Raw genomic sequence first — 16,827 nt, 5'->3', positions numbered from 1 at the left:
CTATTCAAACTTTTTCCGTGCTTACCGAATATAGGTTACTGTATTTTTTTTTTTACTATTGCGATTTCAGTGCGTTGTTGAATAGAGCTTTGACCTTTTTGCAATGCTTTTTATGTTGTATGTGACGATCTGGTTCCTTATTTAGAGTTTTTCGTTGAGCGGTCTTGCGTCGATTATCAAGCTGTTTGTTTCATACGAAAATAGTCATACTTCGAATGCAAGTGCTCTATTGCTAATGCTGTTCTGTAAACTTTTCGCAATTTGGCGTAAATGACTTTTGTGCCGTGATATATTAGGTGCGGCTAATATTTAGCTCAGGTAGCCCCGGGGCGCTGCTATGAAGATTTTCATCGTCGCTGTCAAAACGGCGACTGGCCAGATTATGTCTACCTTAAAATACATTTGATACAGCACAAGTTTTATCCTTAAACTCACTAAATTGGGTTTTATGTTTACACGTCTAACATGGTACGACAAATGTTGCTGCTAAGCGATGCTGCGTGTTCTAGATTAAACATCTGGCTTAAATAGATCGAATATACGTATTTATACTTACATAGACCGCCATACTCCATCGTCTACATGTAAATTGCAAAAAAAAAATTGTTTTTACACATCAATTGGGAAAATAAGATACTTCCTATTTCTATTGTGATTTAATACTTGTACCTGTTCTGTTTGAAACAGACTCTATGTATTACTTGTGCTACGTGGTACTCTAGAAGATAATGAATCTTGTCCTCTGTGTTCTACTCCGCTTTTATTAACAAAATGTTGGTATACTTTATTTTATCTTTTTTTTTCGATCTGTCCAGTTCCGCGGAAATTCTTTTGGGCCGTCTTTCCTCGAAAGGCTGAGTACTACAAGCGAATTGTTGCGTCAGATTCTCACAGTAAAGCCAACGCTCCGTGTTAACGGGTTCGTCTCTTTTGCACCAGCTGGCGGCTTCTAGTTCAGCGTTTGTGTTTTTGGGGGGCGCCAATTGCGGCCGCTCGATGGCGAAATACTGTCTTAGCGTGCCGATAGTTCATGAATAGTTTAAACGACATGACTTCAAGGTCTGAGGTTTACGCAGTGGTTAAATAGTCAATATAATCTTATACGTAGGAGACGAGTGGGTACTAAATTGCGTTTCTCTTCGGTAAACTGCTTCTTAGGCCAGAGGTAATATTTACCTAAATGACATGTGTTATATATATGTATGTCTTATATAGACCGTATATACGATATGTGAGAAATATAACATGATACGGTGCACTCTGTTCTAAGCTGTTTTATTTTTACTTAGTTAAAATAGTGCCATTTGATACCTTAAACAAACCCTAAAATAGTCAGTCATAAGAGATTAAATAAATTCATGTGAATTTATTATAACAGCGAATCATCCAACGATACAGGAATTTACCTCCCTAGAGACTCCAATCTCATTTAACGCATTTCAATAATCTTCTTCTAGAATTCGACTTACTATCGGGTCTCTTTTCAGCGCATAAATCATCCAAATCTTTTAGTTTCAGATTCGGCCCAGTTTATTCAGCCGTGCTTTTGTAAAAGCGATAACATGCACAAGAACTAATAAAAGCATCGTAAGGATTCAGATTATTTTATTAGACTGAATAAATCCTAAAGAAAACTGGTTCGATTCTGCTAGTTGTGTTCAAAGCCTCCAAAACAAGAGGAGACGTGACCCCTGGGATAAATATGCATGGTAAAATGTCCATTGTTCGGCCTCAATAGCCTAGAGTAGGTGTCTTCTGACTCTCGAAAATTATTTTAGGGTGAATATGTTTATAAAAATAAGGAATATGTTTATACCAAAATTAATAACAGTAATAATAAGTATTAGTAACATTACCGACGTAAAGGGGGCGGCAAGAGCAAGCTTAGACCGATTTAGTGCAGGTGGTTTCTCAAGCTGTCGCTTTCTTTTTCGTCTGCTCCGTGGTTGCCTTTTACGTTGATTCATCACTAGATTCGCCTTTGGGTTTGGGCTCCACCCAGCGATAGTAGAGCATAAGCCCACACGAATCTAAGTTCTCACCAGCGGCCTAAACCCAACCCGAGGTTTGAGATTCTTGACTTCGCTATCTAAAAAAAGATAAAAATTAAAACCGAAGATTCTAGTTGATAGGGAAAATTGCCTGCTATGTACTATGCACATAATTTAACCATTGAATAAAAGAACATTTGAGGTGGTTAGAAAGCGCGAAGTTCCGAAACTCTGCATTATATATCGAGATACGTATTTAAAAACTTACAACTGAACTTGACCCAGGACTACCTGGATTTTTCATTATATAGGTCCAAGGCCCATCCCATTTGAGTTTTCTTAACCCAGGCAGTTCATACCTTAATTTTCTTAGTGACCGTACGACAAGCTTCCGTGAATTCTAGCCAACGCTCTAAGTATACGGTCTTTAAGGAGTCTAATATAAATGTGATTAGATGAGACCTAAAAACATGATAAATTGGATACGTCTTGGTAGCTATTTATTGATTCATAGTTGCGATCTTTTTTTTTGGAGGTTAAGGGCAAATGCATAATGCAGATCGGACATCATTGACTGTGCTTTGTCCGGTACTGTGGGACTCTCACCCACTAAACCCTCGATCCCTTGATCAGCTTAGTTGCGAAGTATCTACCGCACATTCTGTTTAACGTAGATATATATATATATATACATATATATACACAATTTGTCATAGTCAGTTACCTTAGATAGACGTTATAAAGTGGTGTATTTAAACATATTGGTTTACGTATTTATTACGCCAAGTGACACACTGTATATTAAGGCACTGTATTCGACCGTCAGCAAAGCTTATAATTTCTACCTGTGACGACCCAATACTCATACAGCTTAAACAAGCATGTAAGGCTTCATACAGTACATATAAGCTCTACGTTTGCTTTCATCGCTAACAAAATGTCTATAGTTTTTTCTCGTTCAATGTCATTTCGTCTGTAAAAATCCAACGTTAAATCAATTACTTATTTTTTAGATCCCCTTAGCATTGTACTTCTCATCTGGGTAAGTTTTATTTGATTGATAAGTTGTCAGTACCGATAGCGCTTTACTTAAACGAGCTATTCGAAATTGCGATATATATATATATATATATATATATAGCGATTTAATCTCCATAGCATTAAAACGAACATTATTAAACGTGCTCAGGTACAATTTAATGGTTAAGTCTACCTAGGCCAAAAAAGCAGCCAATTATTCCTATGAGAAAATTCTCTCTAAATATTGAAACTCATACTGCCTTCAATATTCCTTAAAACCTTTAATTCAGTTTTGATATATATTTCTAAATTTAAATTCGCTTTTGATGAAGGAACAAATCTTCACATGGCAAGTAACTAAGCTAAATAAAGAAGTACTCGTGCACCCAACGAATAATACACCTTACATCTTGTTCCTAAATGGTATAGACAGATTGTAAATGCTGCTTCTGTGAAAAACGGGAGCTTTCCATTATTAGATAAAAGGGCAAATGTAGCTTAGTGAACGCCTGTCAATACTATCGTTTCCCATATTCTACAGTATTATGACTGTCAATTACACAAAGATATAATGAAGAGTAAACGTATCTTGATCAGTGACTGCAATATATTCGGAGGGAGTCTGGTTTTCACATAGAAAGAAGAATTCCGCTGTGATCATGATTACATGGATCACTGATCTGTACCAAAGGCTTCCGCAAAATCCGTTCAAATAGGCCACCTGAAAGCTGACCATCTAGAGCAAAAATGAAAATACACATCGAAATAACAAGTTAGAGTATTTACCGTAGAATAGTTCTATTAAATAGTTCTATTAAATTAGAAAAATACTTCTATTAAAGTATTTTTTGTGAGGTCTAAAACAGCCCCGACCAATTTTTCGTCTTCGTCGCCTTCACCGTTAATGTAGCGTTTTCCAGCATCTTCTATTTCGGTGATATCCGGCTTTGCTACGGCGACGAATCCAATGACGCACACTGATACCAGAACGGAGATTGTTCTAGATATATCGATTTAAATACAAAAGTATTCGAATATTAGATTCAAATTTGGCAGAGGATCGCGCTGTTAGCTAAAAGTAATCGACACGCCCAAATAGCAACTTTGCCGCCTCTTCTATTCTGAGCGGTGAGGACCTTGAAGGTCTGATCCCTTGAAGCTCAGCGATCATATACTCAACTAGCTAGGTCCACTTTATGGATTGACAGAGTCTCTAATAGGACCGCACGTAGATCACGAACACGAGCCACAATGATGGAACTCCTGACAGGTGAGCTTCTCCTAATGCGCTGGCATCAAAGAGGAGCGGCTTTTTAGCTAGTCAAATAGAAACGGTCTATGCTGACTTTGAATAATAGATCTCACGTGCCAGTAATGGTAGAAATACGTCGATACAGATTCAGTCGTCCGTATATCGCTACGCGCGGTGTTGCCGTCTGTTTAAGCAGGTGAAAATATTAATGCATTTTACGTTTATTTAGGTGCAGAATTCTACGTGTTAACATTTTGAGCACAACGTTCTCTAAAAAAGCTAGCGTTTGAAGATCAGTTTTTCAGATCAGAAAAACATTCAATAGTTCAACGTCAAACACCTCCATGAGATTCGACAGCATAATTTCGAAAACGTATGTGTAATCAGACAGCATGTACAAAATCACCTCGTACTCGGTTAGTTGCTCTGCGCAATGCGTAGGAAAAAAACTGCCATACATAAGTAGAAGATGCTTCAGAGCTCTGACGAGAGTATGGAGACAGTTCCATTGTTGCCACTAAAACTTCAATTTGCATTGAAAGCTTCCGTAGTGTTTGTCCGTGAAAGTTATGTTGTGTGTTTGTGTGGCTGATTTGATGCGCCCTGTTAATCCTAGTCTGAAACTATTTTTCAATACAGCCGTTAGTAAGAGAAATTTAAATCAATACCGACCGTTAACAAACGAAGAGATCTAAAGCAGCTGACAAAATTCATCGAGGATCCTCGCCACACCTTGCGATATATGAATAAGTGTTATGAACTAGGTACTATTGAACACAGTTATCTCTAGTTCTGAATATGTTGTTAGATTTCAGATACATAACGAAACGATTCACTTAAAGGAAACTGACATTAACCATTTGATCTGGTTGTTTTTATGATAAACGAAGTTTCGCGCAGAACATCACTGCAATTTAATTGTTCTTTGGCATCTATATCTCATGAAGCACGTAGTAACAGTGAGAGGCATTTAAATAAAGTCTATCATAGAACATTGTTAAGATGTTAACAATCAAGAGGCGCTCAGAATTATTATCAGATATACTTACGCCATCTGGTATCTGAATATTTCCCTTAAGCCTTTCACGGTAGAAACGATGCTATTTTTGAATCTAAAAACATTATATGTAGCGGACGACAGTTCGAATACTTTTGAGCTGGTCCCTTAACTGTGTAATTATTGTACCACTAGCAATAAAAAAAAAAATACAAATTCACAATAAATCGAAAAAAATACCAAATATCTACCAAACATCGGGTCTTTCACTTTAATATAACAGCAATTTATGTCTGACGTAATTAACGTTTCTAAGAATTTCAACTGGTTTCAACGATCTGCAAAGGAGACAAATAAATGAACGAGGATACCTACGATACCCATTTTCTCTGATTGAACACGGAAGAACACTTTTAGTACTTAACAGCCCGATGGAGAGAGGATTTGGATGTTGTTGACGGAATGGTAGGATGACGCGACAGGAAATATAAAATAATCGAGAATAAAAGCATCCATTCTACTTTCAAGTAAGCTTTTTAAGACTAGTGACTGAAAGTTAAAAACGCATTCTTTGTTTGTCGAGAAAATGCGATAAACTTGGAGCTGGCAGATGAAAGGTACACATCACTAAATGAGTTAGATGAGCGGGAAAGTTCAAAAACCCAAATTACCAAAAAAAAACTAATGGAAGATAACATTTTGACCTCGAATCAGGCGTCGTTTCGAATAAATCGGACGTTTTCGTATTAATGTTAAAAAAATGGCTGCCGCGAGCAAGTTATAACTATCTTTGTTTTCAACGGCACTTTACCCAGTAATGTCTACCTCAGAAAATATCATGACTCAACACAATAAGTGAGGAATATTCGCGTGCGATAGGAACACATTCATTTTACAAGGGCCAAGTATCGCAGGCCAGAACTAGCAATTTAGGTGAGCAATGATTAAGGTCTGAACTTCCCGTGGACACAAGTGTCAGCTTCTTATAATTGCTTATAATATAATAGGACCGAGATTTACACTCTTCGTTTGCTTCTTGCGCAGCTGCCTTGGCCATTTTGCCTGTCAGCAAATTAGCAGAATTGGTAAGAACTTTGGAGGCGCTCTTTTCGAAACCTAAAGTATACGTATAGTAGGTTCACATTGCAATTTATCAATTTTACCTACAGAAATTGTATTTAGTAAAGCTGCAAATAAATTACCATGACCCATTCATGCCAAATTGAAAACAAGTTGACACTGTGTACAGTTATAGATAGGTGTACAAATTTGCTTTTTCGTCTCTATGTCAACTGATCATATGCGCTAGAATCGCCGCAAATAAACTGTTCAACTTTCGTACATACAGTTAAAACTTTTCTAGAAAATGGCGGTTTGGCTTTCCTTCCGGTCAGAATTCGCACTACAGAAGATCGTCGTACGTTAAAAAAAAAAATGTAACAACCTTACAGAAGAAGTCATAGTCAAATTTCGTTCAGGATTCTATTAATTCCCTTCGACTTTGAACGTCTACGTAGAAACTATGAAAGTTGACGTTTTCGTTACTCTGCTATTAGCGTCTCAAGACACTAAAGGATTATACGCCGCCACAGTCTGAGATAACAGAAAACGTTGATTCATTAATCCAATTAGCTTTAAGCCCACCGTACTTAGGCTTCTCGCCCTTAGCGATAACAGTAATTTCCATAATTTAACCCATCGGTCTCCTCTTCAACGTATTCTATAAGTGTACGTTCAAGCTCCTTGCATTGCTTCGCGTCGTTGCCAGACACGATTACAACGGCGCACTGATGAAATTGCCTTATTTACATTATGACTAACTGCATTGTTTGCTAGATGAATAAAATCATGACAAGACATTTTTGCTTATGCTTCTGTGACACGTAATTAGCCAACCGTATAGGCTGTCTAGGACTAGTAAACCTGCACGTAAGGCCCTAATCGCCCAGTCATTCATTCTACGAAGTCAAACAAACAATAGCCAACGCCGATGTGGAAAAAAATAACGAGAAGTGATTTGGAGGTATTTTCCACAACGGTTACGTCGACAATGAGTTTCGTTCGTGATGATGTCGTGCATGATGTTGTTGACCTAGGTTACACAAAATCGGAGTCAACAGTGCGGTCGAGATATTATAGAGTGTCAATCACGAGGTGCTGATTACGTGCGTCATGTCACGTAAATACTTGCTACGTTTTCGAATGGGGAAGCTGAATTGGTGATTGAGAAAATTCTTCAGACGGTCTAATCTATTCCCGTTTTTATTATAATTTCTAAGGGGAGCGTAGTTAGCCATGTTTATAGCAGTTCCCTGGGTAATTCGTAGTCAACACAGTTAGATGGCATTCGATAACTGCTCGATTATTGTCGCCAAATACCAGCTGAAGTCTAATATACGAGCACTTTGATTCTAACTCGTGTTCATGGTTCGGAGTTCTTCGTTTATTTCTGAACTGAGAGCTATGATTAAAAACTTCAGTGAAACTCCTTCAAACTGTTGTAACGAAAAGCTCTGACCTTACATGCGTTCTTCTGTGCCATGGACTTACGTATGATTGCAAGGATACGAATCAAAAAAGAACAGCGTTTTTGAAAATTTAATGAGTTCTGAGGATGACAAAAAAAAGTAAATGAGTTCAATAAATATTGTTTTTTTTTTAGTGAAAACTGGACAGGTATCGTGAGATATTTGCCCCACCTTGTTATCCTAACCTATAATTCATACCTAATAATCCTAACCTATAATGATTCAACTAAGATATAATAGTAATCAAAGTTAATGCAGAATGGTGGCTAGCCAATCGTTGTGCTAGTACAGCCGAACAGCGGCCTGAGTCAATTACAAACACGCCTCACCAAATCTTAGTTCGTACTTTCCTAATTTCTTTTCAGGGAGTAGTTTACTTCATGTTCAACAATCTGTTAATTGCAAAGCATTTTTAGTGTTCTAGGAAACGATCGAAACATCCACGCGTTAGAAAACAAACTTTGCCTTGTTCACCAGCTTTCTCTATCATCGCATATAAGTCGGAGCTAGGTGTCGTTTCTAGGTCGAGCTATGTGAATCAGATAACATCAAAGCCTTTGTAAAAGGCTGATCAAGCCTGCTTTGTAAAAAAATCGGATCAGATCTCTTTAGCTAAAACTAGAATGAAGTGAATATGGCCTAAACTTGTTTGCTTTAACGAAAGGTGCCGCTTCATGACAGTGGCATCGAATGAATAAAGCACGAACTGTGCAGATAACTTCGACGAAGTAGAATTCAGCGACGATGGTAAAACGTACTCTTGTAGATGACGCGGCAGTTTTGTAAAGGACTCAAACAGAACATTTACCTTGTTCAAACAGGTCATAAGTCGAAGAAATGTATTGATTTTGCATTACACAGTGTAGTTTAGCTTGTATTTGTATGTTGTAAAATACAATGAGGATACTGCAGGTGCTATGTCTGTAACGTGAGGTATCGCTAAATGGCTTAAAATATTATCTACCGAAAGAGATGTCAAATGAGTTCAAGAATTACCAATATCATGAGGACAAGATTTCGTTCAGTTTCCTTTCTAATGATACATTATTTCGTCCATTTGTTCTCTTTTTTTCACGTACGTTACGCAGTCGGTACCCTTTTTGCAGGGCAGTATGATCCCCTAGAGACTTCATAAATCGTACAGAAAGCAGAGAATGAGTTTATAATTTTGCATTGCCTCTATATTTCCTTGTTGCGAGCACACTTCCCTTAATTTTGACATGACAGGAGCTTCCAGAGAAACTAACCCGCAAAGCTTTTTTTCCAGCAGCATAAATACGGCACTTTATGGATATTGGTGCATCTAAAAGTGCGCTTGCCTGAACGAAATGGATACGCAGCATATTGGTAGCTGTACGGTTAACTAAGTTCCGCACAGTCGGAACTTCATTTACCAATTTAGGGTGACACTAATCGTAATGGCAACACTGGCACTTACGTATAGCTAAGGTGTATTAACTGCCACGCTATCAGCAGCGTCCATGGAAAGCCATTTGTGTACGATTAGAGATGAACGACAATGTGTTAGGTAGATTGAAGGGCGCGGATTGGATCGTGAATCGACTGAATTTATTTTGCCCAAATGAAATGGACTAAACTAAGACACAGTGTGTGCTTTCGTAGTCCTAAGTACACTTCATACCTATTTGAAGGGTAAATGGTGAGGTTTTGCGATTTGATTAAAGCTACAAATTGGAACTGCTCGGTTTCTTGATCTCTATTCAGAGAGATACACTTGTTCAGTAACGCTATACAAACGCAGCTGCTAATATTAAAGAGTTATTAAATTCAACGTATTCAAAAAATTTACCTTCCGGTGTGAAATGTTTGGCTGCAACTACATGAAGGATCTAGTAAATGCCGGCGTTCCATTTAGGTATTTGCTTTACCTTTTCTTAGGATCCTCAAAATCCTGAGCATTCTGCCCTTCCCTTTCAATATCGAGTAACGTTATTGCCGATGTATTTTAATTATATACGATGTCCAGGTAGTCCAATGAATAATAGTTGCAGAACATAATTTCTAATTGTCCTTTACATAACTTCATCTCAATCCTTTGTTAGTTTTACTATGAGTACTAAAGTATTACTACTTTACTTTCAACTAGGACTCCGAATTGAATTCCAGAATAGACCTGATTAGAGGTGCAAAAAAATTGAAGTTTTTCATCCACGACTTGAATAAATGAGTTGAATGTTTTCAACGTACCCTTTAGCTCGTATCTACAATGTCTTGTTAGAAGGCAGCTTTCGCACTCAGACAATCTTCCGAAGACGCGCTTATCAAAGGAAACTGTCTTTTATGACGTACAAGTCCACTCGTTGTATTGCTCCAAAGGTAATTGAATGTAGAGGAAAATGTAAAATGTTAAAAGTAATGGCAAAGGTTTTTCTAGTCATGACAACGCCGTTAGAAGAGCAGAAAAGTGAATTAAATTTGAGCGCACAGCACTGAGACGAGTTAACATGCTCAAAGTATAATTACTGATAAAACTATTATGAATTATAAGCCATTACCTATCGCTATCGTAAATCAATAGCTATATTGCAATGATAATTTATTTGATGAGCCCATTATTTTTTATTGATCGCGTGTTCGTGATACAGATCCTTCATTAAATACATTAACTCTAAGTAAAAACCTTTTTTGACGAAGAGTGTTACCAAATACGACGCTTTATCTCGTTTTCTTGCGTATTTTTTGCTGCCGATCATTTCGTTAAGGTTAAACACAAGCTAGACGAAGAAGAACATTTTTCCCACACACTCGCCAATAATAATGTGTTTCGATATGCTATAACGTATTTGGATTTATGATTTTATTTTCTTTATTTATTAGGTAATTTATAGTACACGAGTAATAATTATCAATAATTGTATACAACGCAGGTTATGCGCCCCGAAACAGCTGATCCCCCACTGCGTTGCTCGACAGAGAAATTATTATTAAAGTTAGTACACGAAGATTTTGCTGCAGTATTTAAAAGTGTGAAAGTTTAAAATCTTCATTGCCTTTTGTGGCCTCTAAAACTAGGAGCTGGATTGATTGAAACATATGAGTTTACAGGAAGGCCTATTATACTTGTTCTAGCTAAATGCGGAATACGTTTCAACCTTATAGGAGAACAGTATGGAACATCGAAACGTAATTATATGTAAAAGTTAGTAAATAAAATTTACTTTATGAGTATAAGAAAATTCTAGCATGCTTAATGACGCGGTGAAAAGAATCGCTTTACATAGTAATCCAAATGTGCTTCGAATTTCCTATAGCTAATGAGACCACGTGCCCTGAGAATTTATGCAGGTACTACCAATACTCAAAACTTCTTGATGTCTTTGTTTGGCACTATTGAGAACTTCCCAGAGAGATGCGGTGGAGAAAGAGGGCAATTGTCAGTCCAGCAGAACGAATATAGTATTGTTGACCCGCTTCTAGCCTTAAGACTCGTAACGATATACTGCCCTTTGATTATGCTGTTCTAGTATTACATTTTATAGAAAATTACAGATTTTTACAAATAAGACGGTTCAAATCATATCAGCTTACGTTCTTAGTACGTGTGACGGAATGATGTGGATCTTGTAATTTCGAAAAATTTGTATGGAAGACAAGAGGTTCTTGATACGCAACGGTGTCTATATATCACATATAACTAATGCGTACTTTCTTTTTAACTAATTCCGAAAGATTCATGGAGGAAACTATTTTATAGAAGTCTTATTCTACTGAAAAGTTTTAACGAAATGTATGTATGTATAATTTTTTTAGTACTAGTGAGCACCGAGTGGAGTTCTGATGCTACAAAGCAGCCACGGGGTCAGTATCACTGATATATGCTATTTAACTTTGTGAACCTCGCATCGACGGTTCAGAGTTCTCACATATTGGTCTCACATATAATTTTTAAGTTTATCTTGTATGAGATGTTAACTTCCTGCCACAGTATCAATAAATCAATCTTAAGAACGTAAAGTTTTTTTAGCTAATTATTGTAGGCACAGATTGGTGATATTTATAGATTTTGGTTTACGAATGTGTCTCCCTATTTATTCGTTTGCTTCGGCTTGATTTGCCTGCCCAGCGCCATCTTGCATTATATTGATTTCTCTTAGCTGATTTTGATTTGCTTTATGTCAAAATGCATCGTCAAGTTAAATCCTATACCTGTAGAAGTATTTAATTCAGGTTTAAAATCGATTTCGTTAACATTAAAATGTTAACGCTGCTGTGGTTGCCCCGGGGCAACTGATAAATAATAACTAAAAAAATTATACATATGTGACTTGGTCGTTCATATCCGCGTTATTTGATTACTTTGAGTGAGTTGATTAGAGTGCCGAACAAACAAACGTCCCGGATGTACCCAAGAACGTCCTGAAGAAGTAAACTTTACCCCAAGTTTTAATTAGCAATATAGAACATGTTTATACAAATAAATAGATATGGCAGTATAAATAAATAAATATATATATATAGATATAGACATATAAGTAAATAAAGCACACTAGAAGGGTCAACTTTGATTTGGCGATGGGTAACGACCGCTCAAGCTTTTGCTGGCCCGACGATATTCATTCTGTCGACTTACAAGGTTATTATATCAGTATAACGTGCCTGCGCATCTAACAGTCCGTGTTGTTGAAGGGAAACAGCGTGCACCTATGCGTAAATCTGTAAAGCGCTCGATTTAGCTCTGGTTTGTTATTTCACTTTTATTGTCACCAGAAGTCATCTTTCAAAGTTGGTCCTTTGAGAAAATGGCTTTTGCAATCCACGATACTTCAATAGTTCTAAATCTGCCGCTGTCTGCGCACATTTTATAGTTTCTACATGACCGATCATCGTCACAATACAAGGCCGATTTAGCCTGACTGGTGCGCAAACAGCAGCAACTGCCTGTCACTTTATACTTTTCTTTTAATATTAGGTGAGGGTCCAGCACAAACAACTCATGGGCTTAACTCCTGTCATGCTATGGTTAGCTTCATGTCAACCCAGCTGTCAGGTTGGATCTACAAACTTTTACGTAATGATTATACATTACGTCTGTTTAGATACATCCTTTCTCATAGACTTCGATATTTAGGCGGGTCCGCTGCAAAAGGACGCTCTCCATTTCATCGACAGCCAACCACTGCCCGTTAATATCTCTTTCTGGTAGCTATTTCAGGCAAGAACTCTGCCACTATTGATGGAAGGCCAGTTCGATTTCTAAAATGAATATACCATCGAGACCAACCAAAATGGACTATCTCACTTACCCCTTTCCGATTCATACATGAGCTCTATTTAGTCATTCTATTCTGCACTCACAGATACAACTGGAAACTGATATGGTCGCTTGCGAAAACTAAACTAGGCATTAAGCATAGTCTAATTTAACCTGCTGATTACCTATCGGCAGTGAATCTTAAACGATGAATTCGAAAGTATTTAAAATGCAACCCTAATAAAATTATAAGCCCTCAGGAAAATACTTAGGGCAAAATTAACCTGAGCAGACTTAATTATCTTTAGAACTTTCTCGACAAAACAGATTTGCTCAGTACAGATTTTGTGGATTAAATGATATTAATTAATTTGAAAAAAAAACCTATTTTCAATATTGTTGGACTTGCAAAATGTTGAAGCATGCCTTAAGTATAATAATCGAGCGACCTACCCGATTCGTGACATTTCGATGAAGGTCGATTACGACTGACTTTCGAAAAATGTCATGCTAGATCGACTTTTTTTTGGGAAAGTTATATTTGTCATGAAAACTTATTTTCAAAGAGTCACAACGGGGAGGATTTATACAGTGCATATCCGTTACTTGTGGCGAAATCTGATGTGTGTGGATCGGTTCCATAGATCGAATTTAGACCCCCATGAATTTTAGCGGAGTTGTAACGTATTTGCTTACTAAGTTTAGGGTCACATGAGATGGTCAGTTTCGAAACAGACACCTCGTTTCTGAAGGAGCTAACCGCTCATCTCAAATAATGCCTAACGGCTCAAGTTCCGAACTTAAAATTATGAGTATTTAGCATATAGTAATAGACTCAATTTACAAGTATCACCATCTTACCCATTGGTACTAGATCAACATGTTTACTTCAAATACGTTGAATGCAATCTATATAAATTGAATAATGTTATCCGTACATTCTGTTCAGAGAATCAATCGCCGCGTAGCAGATATTACTACAAGGTACCACAGCCAAGGAGACCATAGCTCGGAAACTTGTTGTCTTAAAATCACCACCATTTTACCTTACTGGCATTCCACAGCATTAGGTTCAAAGTGTTTTTCTTAGTACTACGGTACCAGTTTAGACGGCAGGCACTATTTAGATTTTTGCAACATGAGATAACTCTGTAAAAATTGCGACTATTTTTTTTTATAAATCAAGCGGTATGTCGCTGCGCTGTTTTCATCGAAAACTGCCTTCGGCTTGAGAGCAACGATACTAAAGTGAGGCCAAGTACATCATAACACTGATCGTAGCGTTCCTAACTCGTATGATTTGGTTCAAAATCAATCAGGATGACTATTTGGAACGTACGTAAAGGCTGTTGTTCTTGCCTGTGTTATTGCCTTTCTTTTGTTGATCTAAAGCAGTATCAAGTAGTGATCCTGATTTACATCTCTGCTATTTCCCCTAAAAATGAGCCTTTTGTTTGTAGCCTGATTATCGTATCTTCAGATAATAGCTGAAATGGAGTTACTTTACCAAGTTAGATTAAAATAAATACAATGGTTGAACATTTCTTAGATTGATAGACTCTTAGATTTCTTAGGAGATCAGATCGTTGATTATTCATGAGAGAAAAGATATCGTATCCAGCCAGAATGAAATTCCAATACACTCCGAGACAATTGTGAGCAAACGTCAACATACTCCATATTAGTCAAAGGATACCAACCTCAAAAAACAGTTTCTTGCCAGTTTTTTGTTTAAAATTAAGATCTCGATCGACCTCGACGCGTTTTTTCTTTTGCGGAAATTAAACGCAATCTTGTGCTGAAATGTCAAAACAGTAGCACTCACAAGACATTTTATCTAACTTTTGACGCATTTTAGATTGCGAAAGGCCGAGCGACTAATATCACCCAATAGACTAGATGTATTTATAGATACATATCCTTTCCGTGTACAGACGTCACTTCCTAGGTCTCACTATTGTTATCGATTTCAATTAGCTTTCATAACCACTTTGGCTTCGTACCTAAACCATTTTTCCTTCATATTTCCTATTACAATGTTTTTCTTGTTGCTTTATTCTTGCGATCTTACTTTTCTTCAATGACCCTAGCCATCATTTTATTAAACCTCTTCAAATATTTGTTGCCTGTTCATGTATTCTGCTCGTGATTACATCCTCATTATACTAACTTGTCACCTGCCCAGCTAAACAATAGCTGCCCTTTAATACCGTGTTACAAAATTTTACCGTTCTTCAATTGGAGTTAATAAGTAGTCGATTATAGGTCTTATAACTATGGTAGTTGAAGCCGGGGCCTTTTGCTTGCGACTCCAGTTCTCTCGCCATGCCGATTGCCTCGCGGCAGCCACCTTGCCGTAGCTTTTAATAGCTGTTTTGCGGTTATTATCATAAGGCGAGCCTAGTTACTATGCAGGTAGACGTTTTTTTTCTGTAATAAATCTGGTTTTCGATCATTTACGACTTATTTTTGTGCAAACTTGCGTTGAGTTATTTTTTATGAACAATGTCGCGTTCAAGACGCGGATGCTTATACAGAAATTTATCATCTAGATGGTAAAATATCCGTGTAAGCAGCGATTTCGACCAGCAAATCCTTGTCGGATGCAGGCATCACGATTCAATGAACCAGCCAAGGGAATAAATTGCGATGGATTTTCACTGTCCAAAGACAGGTCCCTAAATCAGCAAAATCCATATGAACATTCTCGCGTGCCGGAAGTTAACAATCAACCTGCCTGAAAACTAATATATGTCTCATAGGTGACGTATTATTTCCAAGTTTACTCGGCAAATCATAATGTTTATTGAAGATGCCTCCTTTCCAATAGGTTCTAGAAAATCAACGAAGCTTCCTCGAGACTACATGTGTCGTTTCTATGGATAATTTGAAATTTTACGATAAACAATTAAACACGCGACGCACGCCAGTATAGCGTGCCGGACATCGTTAAAAGTCATTTCCCCAAAATCTATTCACATAAATAAGACTTCAAATATAAAAGCCTTCCCTTCACGATAATACGTCAATAAGACGTATGCGCAGTTCTGCCAAACTTCAGGTAAGAGTGTTTCTGCACTACCAAATTTATATCTAAGTTTTGAACTTTCAAATCTCGCCACCTAAAATATCGCATAATTGCGTTCAAGTACCTCAGCTGCAGAAAAAGGAGAACTCTGAACATAACCTTTGTACGTAAAAAGCTAATTTTCAATCTTCAAAACGTGTAGTTTCCCATATTCTGACTTAGTCCGTACATATAAGTCTTCGATAAGATTTCAGTGATTAGAACAAAAGCTGTAGAGTTTTCCCGTTGCAATATCGGACAACCAAAAAACATTTTGTATGTCATTTTTCTAATCCCCAGACATAGGGCGAGAACAGATAAGGGTAACAAAAACCCAAACAAGTTGGGTCGTTCCTATGACTTCTCAGTACGACGTTAAAATGAAAATATTGATATGAAGAATAAATCATTGCTTCTCAGCAAATATGAATGTAGATAGAATTATATATTGTTGGAAGGTCTTCTATTAGCGAAATGAGGTAATTCTTCTTCTATTTATCAGCAGACGTTGTTGACACTGAAAGCGGACCAACTTCAACGATCTGTCCTGCCACTTTCATATTATCAGTTCCCCTTAATTAGCTTCCAAATTATGCTTTACGCCGTATAGTCTCCTTCTTCAGACAGCAGATTTACGACAACTGTGTTGGGAGGCGCAATAGATTCCAGTAGCGTTTATCTCGTGGGGAAGATCAGTTTGCCCTAAGGATGTGGTTACGTCACGAGACACTACGTATCTTTAAAAAAACAAACAAGAAAA

At 37.3% G+C, this 16,827-nt stretch overlaps 1 protein-coding gene and 1 long non-coding RNA gene across 9 annotated transcripts in view; one reads left to right on the top strand and one right to left on the bottom strand.

Moving 5' to 3' along the window:
* Positions 1-16,827, bottom strand: part of LOC111251770 (cytoplasmic protein NCK2-like) — a 54,406-nt gene that overhangs the window by 33,720 nt on the left and 3,859 nt on the right. Inside the window, exons 1-3 of one of the 8 annotated variants that reach the window (XM_086989309.1) lie at positions 5,313-5,586; positions 4,670-4,886; positions 1,857-3,747 (exon numbers count right to left, since the gene is read on the bottom strand). The gene's annotated coding sequence lies outside the window, so the exon portion shown is untranslated. The other 7 variants (XM_086989306.1, XM_022808748.2, XM_086989310.1 and 4 more) reach the window with 7 other exon arrangements.
* LOC147755460 (uncharacterized) overlaps positions 15,933-16,827 on the top strand; it is a 2,515-nt gene continuing 1,620 nt past the window's right edge. The window contains exon 1 of the long non-coding RNA XR_015327809.1: positions 15,933-16,061. This is a non-coding gene — a long non-coding RNA (uncharacterized LOC147755460). The remainder of the gene's footprint in view (positions 16,062-16,827) is intronic.

This window comes from Varroa destructor, unplaced genomic scaffold, assembly GCF_002443255.2.
Source record: "Varroa destructor unplaced genomic scaffold, Vdes_3.0 BEIS01000005.1, whole genome shotgun sequence".
Classification (NCBI taxonomy): Eukaryota; Metazoa; Arthropoda; class Arachnida; order Mesostigmata; family Varroidae; genus Varroa; species Varroa destructor.
This window is presented reverse-complemented; position numbering and strand designations above follow the sequence as displayed.